Below are 14,902 nucleotides of genomic sequence, written 5' to 3' on the forward strand. Positions count from 1 at the left end.
CATTTCCGATGGAGGCGGGAATATTGTAGGCCCGTGTGCTCAGATTTGGGTGCACGTTACGGAACCCCAGGTGGTCGTAATTTCCGGAGCCCTCGACTTCGGCGTCTCTCATAATCATATGGCGCTTTTGGGACGTTAAACCCCACATATCAATCAATAAAGCTCTAGCGGGGTCTCAAAGAACGCGAAGACCAAAAGTAAAAAAAAAATAGAGGTGCAACTGCTAACTGAAGATCAACGACGAAAAGAGGAGGCCTAGGCGGCCGAGTTGCCGATGTTTACAGCGTGGCAGCTTCCATGAATGTGATCCTAGAGTGATACTGTCTGCGGAGAGTAGGGGATTGAATCCGAATGGATGCGTCTCTTGCAGATGCGCGAACGCAGCGAGCGTTACCTCGTTCCGAACAGGGAGAGAGATATGATAAATAAAGAAGATAAGCGCATGAAGTTCCGCAGTATGCGGAACTTCACGAATGCAATCGCGGTGGTCCCCTTCTGGTTGATGTTATTCTCGGAAGAAGCAGCGTATAGTGTAATCTAGGATCCCCTTCTCGCTTCTAGGAGTTGGTAGATTGCTCATACTTGAAAATTTATGTGATTGTTTCGTTTTTGTTTAACTTGGGAAAGCATTGCAAACCGAATGTGTTGCAGAAAACGCAGACTAGGGTTCACGTGTTTGAACCTAAGAGCGCTGGCAGTGCGGCGATTGTACAAATTGAAACAGCAAATGTACAAATCTGCTTCTGGCTTCAGTTAGTTGCACTGTCGCAGTTTGAGTGGGACCACCGCCATGTCACACAGGTACTCCGCTGAGTCTGCGAAAATGCGTGAAAGGGCATTTATATTTATTCTGCGCTGTTTTCAGGTTCACTGCCCTGAACTGTTAATCCACAGCCGAAGACGAAGTTCAACACAACTGAGATAAACTATCGCCTAAACTAAAACAAGAAGGAGAGGAAAGAAGTGAAAAGGGGGGTAGCTTGGCTGGAGAAGTCCTAGTCTGCATCGCTGTATTACACTGGGCAAAAGATGGCAGTGTTGCCATTGTGTAGATTATAAAAGGGACCAGACCTCAAGTTAAAAACAACCGAACTACAGCTATGACATTTAATTTTATGACCGAATTTGTAGCAATGTATAACAAAAGCGGTAATGGGGCGACTGTTCTATTTATCGAACGAGAAATAATATTACCTAAAGTAAGTAAACACGACCTCTTCAAAATAGTGCATAGAATGCTGGGTCCTATACGGAGAATCGAGCACTGGCTACACTATAGCTGCATAGGCGATAAATTCTTAGAAACATAGGTAAGCCACCAAAAAACTTGCAATTATAATCATCACCATCACGCTTCCCTACAAGAAAGAAATGTAAAAATGTAAAACGAAAGAAAGAACACAAAAGCGGTACAAAACCTTCATAGAGCTGTATGTCCCGCACGCTGTGAATATACTGCGAGCGTTATGGATCGGCAACTCGGCGCAATCACACGCAAATAAGGATAACAAAGAACCACTTGACCAATGAAGAAAAAGCTGCAGGGTGTTGATGCGATCTACAATGTGAAGAAGCTGGTGCCCTCAGGGGAGCGGTTATGGGCATTGTGCCAAGAATACGTTGAAAGCCAAATTCAAATGAGCTGAGAACGCAGCAGCTAAGTGCGCCGTCCCGCTAGTTGCATCGCGATTTCTTCTGGAGCACATATAAATATTGTTCGTCTTTTTCGCTGGTGTCTTTGACAGCAATATAGATAGATATGTGGGGTTTAACATCTCAAAACTACCATATGATTATGAGAGACGCCGTAGTGGAGGGCTCCGGAAATTTCGACCACCTGGGGTTCTTTAACGTGCACCCAAATCTGAGCACACGGGCCTACAGCATTTCCGCCTTCATCGAATTGACAGCAATATCGTATACATCTTTCACCGCAAAACCATTAGCTGAGGTATTAAATAAACGCTCGTAGCAGGGCACAGCTGCAGTTTCAAAGCGACAGCAATAAAGAGCTCGTTTCGCGAAAATTCTGATGTCTGCATCGGCTTCGTGTGCCGTGAGCGAAATACCATTATCTTGTCCAGGACCAAGAAATGGAGAAAGGTGCAAACGAAGTAGGTAATGAAAAATTTCGTTTCGAATGAGAATGCAACCCAGCCGTCTGAGTGGCAAACAGGTGTTCTATGACAGAAGCAGACCATACCTTTAAAGTCGGTCGCAATAAAGAAACAACCGAAAAACACCCTCCATAGTTGAATGGAACGTATCGCATTGAATCTCCTTAAGGAATGTAATATTGTGTGGTATAAATGTAATACATAGCCAGGTGTTTAAACAAGTAAGTTTTGCAGCGAGTGAGTTTTCTTAAAGGCACACTCATTACAAAGCAATCTGACATATATAATCATAATCATCATCAGCTGCAAAAGCATCTGCAAAAGGAGCAGCTGCGTGGATTAACGCGTTGACGAACGAACGCATAGTTGGCCTCTGGCTGATTCGCAAAAGGAATAATTATAGCCTAATAGACACTTAACGACTGCACTTGCATTAGAAATTAAAGAATAGTTCGGAACTGCCAATGTTACGTGCACCGTCATTGCATTCTTTACGATGCGGCTGAGGCATGTGTCGAGAACCGAGGCCGTTCAGTAGTTGAGAAGGTGATGCGCTCGGGGCCGGATTATGATATCGCGTTCTAGTCGTGAAGGCGGAGCTCAAGCTTCCTTCCCACCCGCCACGGTGGTCTAGTGGCTAAGCCACACGGCTGCTGGCCCACCGGTCGCGGGATGGAATCGCGGCTGCGGCGGCCACATTTCCGATGGAGTCGATAATGTTGTAGGCCCGTGTGCTTAGATTTAGGTGCACGCTGAAGAAACTCAGGTGGTCGAAATTTCCGGAGCCCTTTACGACAAGGTCTCTCATGTTCATATGGTGGTTTTGAACGCTAAACTTGAATATTTACTATTAAATCAAGCTTCCTCGTCGTTTTTTAAAGCCTACTAAGAGACGCATAAAAAGATCATGGACTTCATAATTACATCACAAAGGATGTGCTAAACAAATATAGCAGATTTGCGCGAGTCGTCTTGATCGGGAATCTTGAAAAAATATATCATAAACGAAAAGACTGTCAGTCCAATTGCTTAGAAAACTTCTCTCGAAAGTGCGTATGACACTAGAGCAGCACCTAGGCCACAAAATACTGTATGAGTCATTGAACTGCAGTCTCGGAAAGCGTCATTATTATTCTGCATCAAAGTCATAACTTATGACTGCTACTGTTTTGTTTATTTACAATCGTATGGTGACTTTAGGTGCTTAAAACTTATAAATATCATTGCACATACTTCGCCATATGAAGTCGAGTTTCTAAACAGTGGGCCAATTCTATCTGACGTGAGTCGGGATGATGGTCGCGTGTTACGTTTCACTAGAATAATAAGAAAATTAGCGAAAATTGTGGCGACATTATGCAATCACTCTCTAAAGCTTTAGAGATTACGTCTGAATGGGCAAAATGACACAAATGAAAAACTTTTGTTGTCTAGGTAGACAGGTGGATGGAAAATCAATAAGGGCAAGGCCAAAGGAGTGTTAAGTAGTATTCTCTGTTCTGCTGCTCTTCGCAAGATAGTGTCACGCGGTCAAAATGATCAAATAATGGCTGTTCAGCTATTAAAGACGTAACTTTGCATTTGTGCAAACCTGTGTCAGAGAAAGAAGAAGTCAAACTACGAGAAACACACGCTGCAGATTGATCACAGCTAGACGGTCTTCGAGTAACCTGGTCTGTAGAAATGCGCGTCGGCCTTTATTTCAGCCTCATCGCTGGTGGCCCCTTGATTTCCAGAATAGACTGAACAGTTCGTGTTTGTGAGCTCAGATCTATAGCAGAATATCCTCAAATCTGAAAATTTTCTAGACTACCGGGTGTGATTTGCGCAAGCAAGTGGTTATGTGTGAAATGTGCCGTTTACATGAGAGTTGCAAAAGAAGCAGCTGTGGTAATATCAAAGAGGTAAGAAAAAAACAGATAAACTTTCATGATGAGGACTATAAGAAGTAATAATGTATGTGAAGTGAGCTCATAACGAAATTCTACCAGGTCAGTCTCTTTCTTGTCTCGTTTCAACACGAATGCGGCATTATCAAGAGCAGAGGAACAAAACCTAACACAAGTGCGTTTCGACGACTGCTTCGAAGATCGCGTGTGCTGCGGTCGTTTTACGAGCACAAAGAAAAGCCGGTGGGACATATCTATCGAGCGAGCAAACTGCACTTCCTTCATACTAGGAAAGGGGGGGGGGGGGTTTCAATATCCCACGGGTCAAGCGATGGTTAGGGTTGTAAAACTTTTGCCAAATGCATGTTTGAAAATTGGAGACCGGGTTTCTTAAGACGTGAATGAAACTCTGCTATTCCGGAATGCTGCAGGGCGGAGAACTAGTGCACCACGAGATTGGAAAAACGGGGGCGTGTAATATAAAATCGCATATTGGAGGTTCCGTCCTCCACTTTTATTGCACCTTACACGTGAGGCAATTTTTCCCGTAACTAAACAAATATGATGAAATCAAATATGACTTTCGCTTCTACAGCACTGAATGATCACAATGTACACAGAGCTCCTGGAGATGCTGTGTACTTTTTCATGTCCTCACTCAATTGTCTGGGGGCGGGTATGCCCTTCACAATTTTCTTTGTTTCCGGCGGTACAGTTGAAGAAAGCACGCAGGTTTTAGTATGTTTTACAACCCACGCAGTCGTCTTTCTACTCTTTCTGTTTCTGTGGCTTTCAAAGCAAATTTCGCTGACGAGGTTTTCCTCAGCAAAACAAGCAATGGGCACATCCTGCCAAAAACAAGAAAGTACAAACATAGAAGGTAAAGCCGCGCGGAAAGCCACTACAGCTCACGTGAGAAGCAGAAATGCTGAAGGGCTGCAAGGCAGTCTCGGAACGTATGGACAAAAATAAAAACGTGTAGACAGCACGGTTACAAACATTGCGACTGTTTTCATGGCGCAAACAGCTGGCGCCGCAAGTGACATAAAAGCGTGTGAGATCTTTATTTACAGTTTTTTTATGTAAACACAACCTTGTCAAACAAACTGCACACAACGATGTTCGTGATGGTGACTCGTTTCTAGGTTTTGATGTTTTTAATAAGCAAGAATCACCGCAGCAGTTACGATTTAAGCTGTTTTTTCTTTTGCTTCTTTTTGAACGCAATAAGCAATGCCAATAAAGCAAGTAGGATATTAGGCAGTAACAATGAGGCTTATACTTTTTTTAAGGTAGAAATAAAGTTCGTCTCAACGTGTACGTGAGGTGTACAGGTAGATAATAAATCATTTGAGATCAAGTGCAGAATTGAATGCGTCTGGTCGCTCACTACGTTTGTTCATTGCAGTCATCGGAAGGTCTCGAAAGTGGATGGTGTGCTTCCGTTACTGCCTTCTGTAATATTCCATCATGAGAAAGTACTGAACTGAGGCAGTACCGGGTGTTTCAGAAAATGCGTCCAAAATGCAAAAAAAATTAAGAGGATTGTCATATGTGCTCGATGGATGAATGCATAAACTTTTTTTGGTCTTTTGGAACGTGCTTTAGCACGTTCCGGGCCGCTCCCACGTCGGAACAGAAAGACCAAGTCTCTCTGGTGGACTAACCCATAGCTGTTGTTCAAGGGCACCACCACAGCATATGTTTCAAGGTAGCTATATCGTGGCAGTAGTAACATGTATTAGTTGGCTGTATTTCGGCATAACTTTCGTTGAATAGCGTGGGATTAAGGTAAGCCCCGACCTGAAGAAGCCTGAGTGTCAGAGCCTGAGGTCTGCTTAGTTTTCTGTGCGGTGGAGGGTATTGTCTCCGCGCCATATAAAAATGTTTTGTCCACTTCTTATATGATATGAGAAGGTCACGGTTCTCCAAGACATCAGCGCCGCGCCCCCCGATAGCTGCGCGGTTCACTAGTCCTCGCGCAGCAATGTGGGCTGAATCGTTGAGATTGGGCGGCGCTCCCTCAATGCGTCCCATATGAGCTGAGAATCAAATGAGTGTGTGTGGCTCGATGTCTTTGTCCCGAAGAATTCTCATTAATAGTTCTGATATTGTTCCCTCTGTAATTATTCGGACCACTGCTCTCGTGTCGCTGTAAATTGTGGACATCTTGCTATCCAGCAAGATCAACGCAATTGACACTTGCTCTGCTCAGCCACCGTCGTCCGGAGTTGGTGATACCGCCCTCGTAATCGATGCTCACTACCGCATAAGCCTTCCTCTCGGTATATCGGGCCACATCGACGAAGGAGCAGTTCCCGGCATGTTCTTGAGCCTTTTGTAGTGAAGCCTTCACCCTGGCCCGTCTTCTACCCCCGTTATGCTCGGGGTGGACATTTCGCGGGATGGAGACAACTGGGATTTGTTCTCGTTGTTGACGAACAATACTGCAGAAGTGAGACTTGATTTTCATCGGTGGTATCCTCAGCTCCCGCAGGATGTTTCTAGTGGAACGCGTGGTGAACAGCCTGGCGAATCGCACCCTCTCTTGTGCCTCTGCAATTTCTTCCAGCGTGTTGTACATGCCAAGACTGAACAGTCTGCCCGTGCTTGTGTACATGGGAAGCCGGAAAGCTCTCTTGATGACATTTCTGATTAACGTGTTGAGCTTGACACGCTCCGACCTCTGCCAGTTGTGCATGGTGGCAACGTAGGTGAAATGGCACATCACAAAGGCGTGCAGCAACCTTACGAGGTTATCTTCTCGAAGTCTCTGTTGCCTGTTGGCAATCCTTTTTTTAGTCTGGTGGCATTATGAGTTTTTCTGGCGAGACTCGTGACCAGCAGGTTATTGGAGCCGTTCGATTAGATGGTCATACCTAGAGTCCAGAGGGAGTCCACCCTGGGGATCAAGCTGCCCTCACCTGTCCTAAGAGTGATGTCAGTATCTTCTAATGGCTTCCACCCTCTTGATTTGGGGCCCCTGCGATTGAGCCTGTACAGAAGCAGTTCCGATTTGGGCGGCGAGCACCGAAGACCAGTCGGTTTAAGGTAGTTTTCCGTGACCTCGAAAGCTTCCTGTAGCACAGCCTTTATTCGTCCGTTGCGGCCCCCGGTACGCTATATGGTGATGTCGTGAGCATATGATGGTTTGATTAATGCCCTCTACTTCGGAGAGTCTTTGAGACAGACCGATCATGACGAGGTTAAAGAGTGTCGGGGATAGTACAGAGCCTTGTGGCGTCCCTCGGACGCCAAGCTTTGCCGGATCCGAAACAAGATTGCCCATCGTGAGTATAGCCTCTCTGTCACTCAGGAATGGTTTTATGTAGTAGAGGAAGCGCTTGCCAAGCTTAAGGCTTGAGATCTGACACAGCACGAACTGGTGCAGAACGTTGTCAAATGCCCTCTCCAAGTCCAGTCCTAATATAGTTCTTATGTCCCATGTGTTCGTATCAATAACTTGATATTTGATTAGCTTCATGGCGTCTTCCGTCGAGAGGGCCCCCCCCCTTAAGCCTATCATGTTGTGGGGATAAATGCTGCGTTCCTCCAGGTATCGGGTAACCCTGATCAGGATAGCATGTTCAGCCACCTTAGCAATTACTCCTGTCGCCCCAGGCATCTTAAGGTGGCTAAAGACACCATTTAGAAAAGCAATTAAAGAAGGTAAATAAATTTTATAACTGTTCTAGTTAGGCGGTTATGTCAAACGGGAGAATTTAAGTCCTTCATAAGAAGGACCCTTTGCAGCTTCCAGATTTTAAAAATGGGCAGCTGCACTTGCTACGACACGCCACGATGCCAGCTCCGGATGGTTTTGAATCAACTTGACTCTAGATCATTCTGTGTGCAGAAGATTCTGGGACCTTGGGCATCTGCCTCAATTGTGCAGAAAGCGACTAAAGCACTTCTACTTTACTTGAAACAAGAAACCTGAGCGACCGCCTGTAGACTGTGTGTGCTCCCCCGAGTGCGCTCATGATTGTGTGTACCTTCTTATCTCTCTGCAACCTCTTTTCTCCCCTTCATTCCTTCTTGAGTGAAGGTTAGCAAACCGGATGTGCGTCTGGTTAACCTCCCTGCCTTTCCTTGCATCTTTATCTCTCTCTTAAGATGGGGCTTCCAGTAGTGATTGCGAAAGATTGAATTTGCCTGAGTTGGGGGGCAAAACTGATGCCGAAAAGTGGTAGAACACAACTGTCATATTCTTTTGAGACGTCTAGACTGGATGAGCGTCGTTATGTCAACCACCGACCTACGTCGTTGTAACAGTCTGCGAGATGCGCTCTCCGTTATAGCCGACATTACTGATATACGTTAACGAACAGAGAAGAATTGCACCCTCGCATATAACGTCGTCTTGAAGAGTCACGTCATTCTGGTCGCCTGCTTGTTCGGATTCATCATTAATTTTTGTTTGAGCTTCAATACGCCACAGTACGTAATAGAGGCCACTTCTCTGCCTCGAAGTGGCGATGGTTTCTTAACATGAAGAACTTCATTTCTCCCAATTGATATAACCAACTTCATGCAACAATTAAAATGTTATTAATGTAAATACCTTAATTACGGTCCCGAAAGACGTCTTTGACCACCTTCAGATGCCTGTGATTACAGAAGCCGGCCGGTGCCTTTGTGTGACTGAGCTGGGAGTGCGACCCACTTGCGTTCCACGGGACACAATACAGTTATTTTCTATTGTGCTACATTCCATTGAATCACTATCAAATTTGCTTACATTTGGAGATTTGAACACATTTCTTAAAACATCCGGTATGTGAGAACACGCTAGCGTTTGTACTCTTACAACTGTAAGCTCCGATTAAACGCACCTTCGAGGTATTACTGAGTCTAGTATCCTAAACACTCAGAAGTGCTTTCATCGGAATGTCATTAGGTCAGCCCAGTTTTACAAACAGTTATCCCGTAAATCCCATGAACTCAGCTACCATAACAAAAAAAGCGTAACCGCACTGATATGTCTCTGGAGCGCAGTACAGTTCGTGGAAGGAGGTTTTTGTTCTAAAACAATTTGTACAGCTAACAAGATATGCAAGCCCCGCCGCGGTGGTATAGTGGCTAAGGTACTCGGCCCGGCTGCGGCAGCTGCATTTCCGATTGACGCGAAAATGTTGTAGGCCTGTGTGCTCAGATTTGGGTGCACGTTAAAATTTTCGGAGCCCTCCACTACGGCGTCCCTCATAATCATATGGTGGTTATGGGATGTTAAACCCCACATATCAATCAAACAAGATATGCAAAACAAGGTTGTATTTGGCACTATCAAAAATAGCGTAATCGCATGCGCTAAGCTAACAGCATCCTGAGCGTAAAGTTATAGGTGAGGGTTGAGAAATGCTACAAATAGTTTTGTTCGTTATTGCATGAAGTTTAGCACAGACAGGTTAGCCTATTATCAAAGCAACGATGTATGGCAACACATAGCACACGCATGCTATTCATTTCACAGGGAACATTTTCTGTATTTATTTTACTTACATATGCTGCCATCTTGATAAGCAATCTATTGCAGTAATGAATGTATACCTAATCTACACTAAAACGCAATACGTAAAAGTTCTCGCGCTTAAAAGGGGAACAAAATAACTACACCATGCAGGCAAGCATACACAGTTCATCAGTAAACAGAGTTTGGCGATTATTTCACAAATTTATTGTTAGACAACTCGCGCTGGGAGCCATCAAGACCATTCCCAATGTCAATATGAAGAAAAAAGGAAAACTTAAAACAATCAATGGATGAGTTCACTGGAACTGTGTTAAAGTTGTGACTTCTGGTAAGTCGAAATGAAGGGTTACCAAAAGCAATGGTTGCATCTATAATGGTTCTCCCATGAGCAATGATTCATCGTGTCATGGACCTGTATTGACAAAAACCTCTTTACGCTTGAATTTTCCTGCAGATAAAATTCATGTTAAAACTGGCACTGGGCACTTCCTTGCCAAAATCGACCGCACAATGGTTAAGCACCACTAGCAAAAAGTAACCTAATGAATTCGGCCCCTGAAAGCTGGCAGACTTTTAATTATTATTCATACCTGATTTTTCTCTCTCTCTGTCTCTCTCTCTCTTTCTCTCTATTCATACTTCATTGAAACGGGAACAAAGCACATGTAAAGAAAGGAACTTGACGTGTGTCATTTGTTCTGTCGTAGATCAATCCGCCATGCATTGCTGATGCGCCCAGTATGATTCTTTGGGTAATATCTTTCAATGATTTTGGTTTGCTTGCGTAAGTCAACCTAAGTAAACCCACAGACGCTTTTCGTTTTTTTTTTTTACATCATAGCGTCAAAGAGCTCATTTCACAGAAATACGGAGTCCGCGCCGCCGTCGTTGGTTGTGAGAGAAAATTATCATGTTGTGCATGACCGCTAACTGGAAATAAAATAATAAATATTAATAACTAAAACAGAGGCAAATAAAGTAAAGAATAAAAATTTGCGGGTCCGAGTGCAGATAAAACCCAGGTCGCTTGCGGGGCAAGCACGTGTCCAACCACACGTATTCTTGTAAATGCAGTTAAAAAACCTTTCTCTGCTTGAAAATGTCGTGAAAACACCGTTCGTGCTTTACAAATACACGCGCCCTGTGCACAAGCTTCAGAATCCAGCGTGTATTATCACAGTAATGTTGCGAAGTACAAGTGTGCATCGTCATTTGTCGTCAGAGCACGTGATTATCATAACCCCTTAGTTTAAAGCCAGTGGCTCATTAGAAAAGGCCCCCACGTTAATGCACGTATTCCATTAGGATCATGTAGTGGGTGCGTAGCAAGCTCGTAAACATTTCACGCGCATAATTCTTCGCGTTTGAAAGCATTCTACCCGTATGCGAAAGTTTCACTGACACAAGCCACTTTCGAGCTTACTGGTTGCATTGCAGCAATTCACAATTTAAACTTGTCGAGTTACACCATACTAAAAAGTGTGCATGCATAAGTGGTTAAGGCATGCACTAGGAACAGAATATCACTCTCGCATTCACCTTTCAAAGGCGAAGCTTAAGGTCTCCCAACCCTCCACCCCTTTTGTTTTTTTGCCAGACATACTGTTCTAACCTTCGTCCACAATTCACCAGACATCCACGCATAAAAAACAAACCGATAAGGTGATTTCATGACCAAGTTTTCCTTCTTTGCGTCACTAGTACAAGCGCTACGGAGTGAATATAGCATACATAAATAAAACCCGTAATTCATACCTCTTTCTCGTTGCTGCCAGTTTAGCAGACATAAAAATAATGAAATACCTGCGCAAGAGCGCGGCTCATAAAAGTAATATGCTGTTTCAGGGAAGAGCATTGTGCCTCTCTACAGGATGACTAAGGTTAAAAGGGCAAGGGCCCTTGATGATCTACTCTAAAGCTATAGCTCATAAGTAGAGCTGCTGCAACAAGAAACGACTTAACCTTGTCAGCACGTTTAAGCAATGCTAACGAACCGTGACTAAGCATAACGTCAATGAATCATCAATATTTTTTCTCCTTCGCTCGCTAACTCGAAGCTATGCGAAAAGCTGCGAGACTTCCAAACCCCGAGGCTATACGAAAAGCGCCTTATCTATTTAGGAACACCGAAGCTCGCGAAGCACTCCCCGAGACGCAAACATTCTTGACGTACGTGCACCAACAATTGTGCCCCGTTGCGCAAACACACGTGTCGTCCACTCTTCCTGCCTTCGTCACTTAGTCTATGTAGCAGTGTGTCGCTGCAGCGTCCACTGAACGTTTTGACAACTCTCTATGCAGTATTCTGCCGTATTGCCACAGGTGTGTCACCATTCTTTTCTTCTTCTTGTTCTTTTGTCTTTTCGCTGCGTCTCCCGAGAAAGACATGATCTCCTCTAAGCTGTTCTTTCTTTCCACTGGATCAGTGATGAATTCCCTGGCTACCAGCGGGTGTTGCTGGTGTGCCTGCAAAACGTGACTGAGTTATTGCTCAGTGGCAAATGTTATCTTTTTTATTATTTCGCCTATCCCGCAAGATTTATGTCGTTATCGTGTATCACGTGCGTAACAAGAGTCTGTTATCGGAATCATCAGAGAAAGGTGGCAGAAAAAAACTCCCAAGCATTTCCCCGAGGGTGAACATGGTTGACTGCGAATGCACGGGGTGATGATATGAGGGGGAGTAAAGTTAAAATCCGTTTGCATTCGCCAGTGAGTTAACGTAAACTCCCCCGTGTGATCACAATGCGATTCCAAGGAACTATTAGACCCTCTCGGGAAATCTTGGTGAGTTTACGCGTATATGTGAGAGTAAATTCGCACCATAAGGATGTTTCTGTCCGCGACCCGCTTCGCCCGCTTGCGCTCGGCATCACGGGCCCTTCGCCGCGCTGCCTTGTCTTCAACCGGCACGACATCTTTAACGACGCGTGCAATGCTCGCATTCGATTGCGTTGTACTCGTTGTTGGAGGTATCGCAGTCGAGGTTGATGCCTGCGATGGATCCATACCTATGACGACTTGCCGATCTCGAGCAAGTCGTGGCTGCGCGGGCGCGCGCAGCCATGGAGCGGAGGGCGGAGCGCGCGCAATCACGTGGTGTGTGACGTCGCTGCGCCGCTGCTACAGACACTCATCTCCTGTCCTCGCGCCGTTGCTAGGGGAGAGGAGGAAGCGCACCGCGGACGGTGGATGCAGGGTCGCTTATAAAGTGCATTCGCACTTAAAAAAGGGGATGCACTACTTCTCTACGTTTTTCCAAAATAAATGGGATTTTTTCCTCTTTTTATCGCTGTCTGCCGCGGTGGTGTAGCAATTATGGTGCTTGGTTGCAGACCCAAAAGTCGCGAGTTCTATTCTGGCCGCATTTTGATGGAGGCGAAGTGCTGGAAGGCCGCGCGCACTGCGATGTCAGTGCACCCTAAAGAACGCGAGATCGTTGAATGTTCCGGAGCCCTCCACTATGGCGTCTCCCATAATCCTACCATGTTTAGAGAAGCAATACCCTAAAGACTATACTATTTTTGTTATTGCTATTATGGGGCAACAGCTTGAATTTGGTTACTGATATTAACCAGCAAACTTATATCTGCCAAACGATAATGCTTACCTAGGCAAGCCGCTATTTCTAAAGTATTTACAGGAGGCCTTACAGTATTGTGCGATGTCTGAAAGTGCTGCAGAAGTATATTTAGCATGCATCATTATTGTTGATAGAGAATATTTTTGAAGAGATGGCTCATTGCGCGACAAAATGAAAAGAACAGAACACATATAAAACAGCTAGTTTATCTAGTTGCAAATTATAACTTAGTGATTCCTCTTGGGCTACGACACGTAGTATATATTTGGACACGATGTGAACAAAAACCAGTTTTCACAGCCTAGCTGCATATGGCTGGGCAAAAGCAAAATTCCTTCCTCTCATGTACGCGAAACTCTTATTGCGTGTGCCCCAGAAATTGACGAAGTCCCAACGCTCACCACTTGTCCACTCAGAATGGAGGAGAGAACACATTGGCGGCAAACACCAATTAGGATATCGGAATGAACGTCAACGATAATTGATAAAGAACCTACTGAACCATCGTAATTAACTCAGTGATAAACTCCAGCCATGCAGGTCCCTTGTTCGCTGGTTAACCACAAATACAGAATGCTTGGTTGGGGATTTCTTTCTGCAAAGCAGCATATGAGTTAGGGCGCAAGAGCAAAGGCGTATTGAACCAAGCCTGGGTCCTAAGAATGGAATTAAGGTAGTGCACACTGCACAGCTACTATAGTGAAAACAAAAAGTGCAACTTCAGTGAACACAGTAAGGGGACGTCATACAAACAGTGTGAAAACCTATAGCTCAGCTTAACGACAAAAACATTCACAATTTTAACAAAGTGGAACAGAAATATCAAACTCTAAATACGAAATGCTAGCTGCCCAAACAGAAAAGAACATTTAGTACCTTATTTCGCTGTAGACCTCAAACCACAATATTTTGCGCATGGGTGTATTACATCTATGTTTTAAGTCCTCTATTGTGTATGAATTGAATCAAGGTTTTGTGGGATCTGTTAAACACTAGTACAGAAGCATTTTCGGCGGAAGCGATATATCAGCGTATTTCACAGGAGTTGAAAAAGTTATTTTAGAAAAACAAGTCCTGTTCTACTCGGGCCCCTAATGTTGCTTTTGAAAAATATCAGAAGCGTACGACAAAAAAAAAGTGGACAGAGATGTTAATAGCTGGAGGTTTCAAACAAACTCTGTTTCACTACGTTATAAAAAGAAAGCAATGGGCTGCAGGTCGCGCAGAGTACCATTCATAAGAAGATAAAAAGAAACATTGTTATGCAACACAACATTGATTAACGCACTCTGAAATCAAACATCTTGACATTTTTTCTTTAAATGGGGTGCTTTCCTGACCTGTCCACAATACAAATCTTGTATTGCAATAGATTACATCATTATGGCATGCTTTTTCAAGAACAATATAGTGTTATAACATTATGACTTGCTTTTATGCGAGCCAATTATTGTATCATTAACGTTCCGCGGTACCATAAGTGATGGACACAACAAGTATACAGATGATTTGTCCTTATAAGCACTGCAATCACACACTAAATAAGGTTAGGAATGCTTCAAAAATAGATACTACAATGCGTTATATATGTCCATACCTTGGAGCCGAACCATCCGCTGCAGAGAACACGCTTGGCAACATACAATACAAAAGAGAAAAGAGGGAGTTTGAATCACTGAATTGCTGAATTTTCAAATTTCTATTCTCGATCTCCTGAACTGAACGCGACAGTGCAATATTCGTGCAATATCACTTATGAACACCAACTTTTCGCACATTATTTTTTTGGTTAGTTTTGGCGGCCTTATCCGGCGAGCGTTTGGGTAATGGCTTAGTTAGG

At 44.2% G+C, this 14,902-nt stretch overlaps 1 protein-coding gene across 2 annotated transcripts in view; it reads right to left on the bottom strand.

Annotated features, from left to right (window-relative positions):
* The window catches only part of LOC142814565 (uncharacterized), a 416,641-nt gene that overhangs the window by 361,941 nt on the left and 39,798 nt on the right, over positions 1–14,902 (bottom strand). Inside the window, exon 3 of one of the 2 annotated variants that reach the window (XM_075893453.1) lies at positions 734–815. The exons of the other annotated variant lie outside the window; for it this stretch is intronic. The gene's annotated coding sequence lies outside the window, so the exon portion shown is untranslated. The remainder of the gene's footprint in view (positions 1–733; positions 816–14,902) is intronic. 2 annotated transcript variants of the gene reach the window in all.

The sequence above is a fragment of the Rhipicephalus microplus genome, chromosome 4 (genome assembly GCF_043290135.1).
Source record: "Rhipicephalus microplus isolate Deutch F79 chromosome 4, USDA_Rmic, whole genome shotgun sequence".
Lineage (NCBI taxonomy): Eukaryota > Metazoa > Arthropoda > Arachnida > Ixodida > Ixodidae > Rhipicephalus > Rhipicephalus microplus.